We start from the raw sequence: 5,424 nt of genomic DNA, 5'->3' as shown, positions 1-5,424 counted from the left end.
GTGCTTTAAGACAATTCCTTCTTTTGTATTGTAACACGTTACGTGTATTTATAAAGTGTATTATTTCAACATAAATAAAGTTAATATCTTAATCTCAAATCTTTGTGCAGTCATCCACTGGTTTATTGATAAGCCCAACAGGTTATGGGCCCAGGCTTAAGATTGATTAAGATAAAATAAAAGTTAAGAAAATAAGTAAAATACAGGTTAAGATATATAAAAAAAAAAAACAATGACAGAAACACCTCGTGTAATGATTGCCAAGCTGAACAATGACAATTACGAGTCATGGAGGTACAAAGTTGAAATATTACTCATAAAAAAAGGACTGTGGGACGTCGTAAGCAAGGCGTCACCAGCACAACCAGAGACAGCATGGCTAACCAAGGACGCACAGGCAAGAGCAACAATCGGGCTCCTGGTGGAAGATAACCAGCTCACACATATTCGTAGTAAGACAACAGCCGCGGCAACTTGGAAGGCACTACAAGACTACCATCAAAAATCTTCACTATCAAGTAAGGTTATTCTGTTAAAGAATCTATGCAGCATGAAACTCGCGGAAAACGGTAATATGGAAGAACACATTATTAATATGTCAATAGTAAAAGATAAGTTAGAAGCTATCGGAGAGAATATTAAAGAAGAACTGTTTATTGCAATGATACTTGGTAGCCTTCCAGATTCGTATAACAGCTTAATGAATGCACTCGAAAGCAGACCGGAAGAGGATTTAACTCTTGGTCTGGTAAAAGGAAAACTCATCGATGAATATCGTAGAAGAATAAGCAATTCTGCTGAAGCGAATGAAATACAAGATAAAGTTTTGAAGACGCGAGACAGTGGGAAATATACAAAACCACGACATGATCTTGCAGAATGTTTTTTCTGTAAGAAAAAAGGACACATAAAAAAAGATTGTAAAAAGTACAAAGCTTGGAAAGAAAAGAACGAAAAGGCGAATACAGCAACCGCGGATGGAAACGGTAAGGATAATCTTTGCTTTAGTACAAGCGATGAAGATGACGTAAAGAAATCATGGTACATTGATTCGGGCGCCACAAGCCATATGACGAACAATAGAGAATTCTTCGACAAAACATTCACAAACCTGGAAGATAAAGTCACAGTAGCAAACGGAAAGGAAGCTAAAGTAATGAGTATAGGATCAGGAAGAATTAAGTATTATAACGAAAACACTGTAAAGACAATCACATTAAAAAATGTCCTTATATACCAGGCTTACACAGTAATTTACTATCAGTAAAGAAAATTGCAGAAAACGGATTCACAATAGAATTTAAAAATAAGGTATGCAACATACTGGAGGACGAGAAAATAGTTGTTACAGCAGAAAGCGTAGGAAACTTATATAGGCTTCGGACGGAACATAAAGCCTTATCATCAGTAAAGACACATCTGGATAAATGTATTCATACATGACACAGGAAGCTAGGACATAGGGATCCGGACGCGATAAGAAAGTTGGCAAAAGAGAACATGGCATACGGAATTACACTACAGGACTGTGGAATTAAGGAAACATGCGAAAACTGTATTCAAGGAAAGATGAGTAAGAAGTCCTTTCCAAACGTGTCAAGTAGACAAACAAAGGATATCTTGGAGATCATACATAGTGATGTTTGCGGTCCCATGCAAACTATCACGCCTGGTGGAAAAAGATATGTTTTGACAATGATTGATGATTATAGCGGATATACGGAAATATTTTTACTAACACATAAATCGGAAGTTTTCAAATATGTTAAAGAGTACATTGAAGCAGTCAGGACAAAATTTAACAAGAAGCCCAAAATATTAAGGTCTAATCGCGGTAAAGAGTACGTGAACAAACAGATGACGGATTACCTTAAGGAGGAGGGTATTAAGATAGAACTTACAGCAACTTTTTCGCCTCAACAAAATGGTAAGGCCGAAAGAAAAAACAGATACTTGATTGAAATGACTAGATGCATGATTATAGACAGTGGTCTGGCTAAGAAGTACTGGGGTGAGGCTGTAGTTACGGCTAATTATTTACAAAATAGGTTGCCGACTAAGTCTGAAGGCAAAACACCATACAAAAAATGGCATTCACAGAAACCAAATTTAAAAGACACACACATTTTCGGATGCACAGCATATGTAAAGGTTCCAGATGAGTTAAGGCGCAAATTAGATAATAAAGCAAAGAAATTACATTTCGTAGGATATAGTGAACAGTCGAAAGCATTTAGGTTACTAGATAAAGAAACAAGTAAGATTATTATCAGCAGAGACGTAATATTTCTGGACGGCGAGCAGAAACAAAAGGAATATAGCAAAGAAAAGGAAAACGAAACATCAGAAGAAGAAATACAAATTACTCGAAAACTGGAACAGACAACTAAAGAAGATGAAAAGAAAGAAGAAGAGGAAATAGATGAATTGATGGAAGAACCAGGTATAACAGAAACACCACGAAGAAAATCAAAGCGAAAGAACAAAGGAATCCCACCATTAAGATTTAGTGAGTTTGCTGGAATAGCAACAACACATGAAGATGACGAGCCAAAAACAATTGAGGAAGCACTAGCAGGAAAAGATAAGTATGATTGGAAAAGAGCTCTTGACGAAGAATATGAATCATTAATCGCTAACAAGACATGGAAATTAGTAGAAGCACCAGAGGGCGCGAAAATTATAGGAAGTAAATGGGTGTTCAAACTCAAGAAGGATGAAAAAGGAAAAATAATTCGCTATAAGGCAAGATTAGTTGCACTTGAATATAATCAAGAATTCGGAATCGATTATCATGAAGTCTTTGCACCAGTGGTCAAACAAACGACACTAAGAACTCTATTGACTATAGCAGGCAGAGATAAATTACAAGTGCGACACTATGACATAACAAATGCATTCCTGAACGCAGATTTGACAGAGACAATATATATGCGACAACCAAAAAATTATGAGGCCAAAGGAAAGGAACACTGCGTGTTAAAATTAAATAAAAGTATATATGGCTTAAAACAGTCAGCAAACTTATGGAACAAGAATATTTCGGATAAACTAGAGGAGTTAGGATATACGCAAGGGAAAACTGATTCATGCCTCTATATAAAACATGATGTAGGTATTACATGCTACGTAACAATCTATGTGGATGACATCATAATGGCATCCAACAACACAGAAGAGATAATCAAGTTGGAAAAGGCATTATCAAACGTATATACACTAACAAAACTAGGAAGAATTAGGGAGTACTCAGGAATCCAGATAGAAACGGAAAAAGAAGGGATCTACTATATATACATCAAAGGAAACACATATACAACATTCTAAAGGCATATGGACTAAAAGACGCAAAAGGATCTAAAATACCACTAAGTGTCGGATATGAAGGGCTAGAAGATAATAGATCACTGCTGAACGACAAAAACTTTCGAAGTCTAATCGGAAGTTTACTGTATATAGCTACTTCTACACGACCAGATATAAAAGCCAGCGTTGCAATATTAAGTAAGAAATTAAATAATCCAACAGAGACGGACTGGATAGAAGCCAAAAGGATTGCGAGATACCTGAAGTATACAGAAAATTATAAACTCAAATTGGGAAATAACAGTCAAAAGGATAAAGGACTAATTGGTTACGCAGACGCAAACTGGGCAGAGTCTAAAGCAGACAGAAAATCGAACAGCGGATATTTATTTAAATATTATGGAAGCACAATCAGCTGGGCTTGCAGAAAACAATCCTGTGTAGCGTTATCATCCGCTGAAGCAGAATATATCGCATTAAGTGACGCATGTCAAGAGATGTTATGGTTGATAAAATTACTACAAGACTTCCAAGAAAATGTACAGCTGCCAGTAAAAATGTACGAGGACAATCAAAGCTGCATCAAATTAGCCAGCAACCAAAAATTCAGCAAAAGATCCAAGCATATTGATACGAAATATCATTTCATAAAGGATTTGAGCAATGATAACAAGATTTTACTAGAGTATTGTCCAAGTGAAAATATGCTTGCGGATATGGTTACAAAAGCGGTGCAACAAGTAAGGCTCCGGAAACTATCAAAGGGAAGTGGGCTAATAGCACATGACGGAGATGACGTCATTGAGGAGGAGTGTTAAAATTGAAAGACCAAGACTGCAATGACGACATCTATGAGCGAGAGTGATTAGCGGACGCGGGATGTGCCGGAATGCATGCTGCGTGCGCAGTCATCATCCTTTTTTTGTGCTTTAAGACAATTCCTTCTTTTGTATTGTAACACGTTACGTGTATTTATAAAGTGTATTATTTCAACATAAATAAAGTTAATATCTTAATCTCAAATCTTTGTGCAGTCATCCACTGGTTTATTGATAAGCCCAACAATAGCATAGAATCATAACCTTATAGAACAATGGGGATCCCATACATCAACACGGAATTATTAGTACGCACGCCATTCGAGGTAATCGTAACCAAAACGATTTCACCATCGTACTTCTGGGTTCATTTGCACAACTCGGCAAGGGACTTTGTTAAACTATTAGAAGAATTGCGATTGCAAATGCGTCAAAGAAGAATCACCCTACTCATGTGGCCCGACCGAGTACGAGAAGGAGAAATTTGCGCAGTCGACACCGGCAGCGACATCAACAGTGAATGGCACAGAGGAATCATAATTAAGGACCTTGGAGATGGAGTCGTGCTTGTCTCCCTTAGAGATTGGGGAGTAATGATGCAAAGAAGAAAACATCATCTTTATACGTTGGAGNATAGATTCCGCGAACTCCCGTGGCAAGCCATCCCGTGTGGATTAGCCTACGCAGTTCCCGCCACGCTCGAGCCGTACTGGCCGAAAAAGACCAATACTATGCTGCGTCTCCTGTGTGAAAGAAAGAGAGAATGGATGCTTATCCGAGGTTCCGCGGGCACTCGTAACGAAGGAGCCTATGTCGACCTTAAAATCAAGATGGAAAATGAAGGAGAGATAATGTACATACGTACATTACTGAAGAACCTGGGTTACACTCGGAACGCGAAAGAAATAAAGCCAGAAACTCAGCCGCGTTTCTCGAGCGGATCATCCTAAATTTAAATCTTAGAATAACCAATATTATATTCTACAATCATATTCTACAAGACACATATATACATACATACAAATACATACATACATACATAACCTTATAATCACTCAAACAGTCATATACACATATGTGTGTATATCTACATCACACTCTACATATATATATATATATATTGTGACGTTTTTCTCGGATGTTACGAAATTCCCGCCCGAAACGGAAAGATACAAGATCGGGACACGGACGGAAGTCCGCGAGACAGGAAACGTCTAGATCAGCAGGAGAGAAAAGGGTGTCAAACCGAGCAACCACTGTACCGAGCCGACGAATTCTTAGATATAATTTTGGGCGCCAG

The sequence above is a fragment of the Pseudomyrmex gracilis genome, unplaced genomic scaffold (assembly GCF_002006095.1).
Source record: "Pseudomyrmex gracilis isolate BER0280 unplaced genomic scaffold, ASM200609v1 scaffold_579, whole genome shotgun sequence".
In the NCBI taxonomy this organism is placed as follows: Eukaryota; Metazoa; Arthropoda; class Insecta; order Hymenoptera; family Formicidae; genus Pseudomyrmex; species Pseudomyrmex gracilis.
This window is presented reverse-complemented; position numbering follows the sequence as displayed.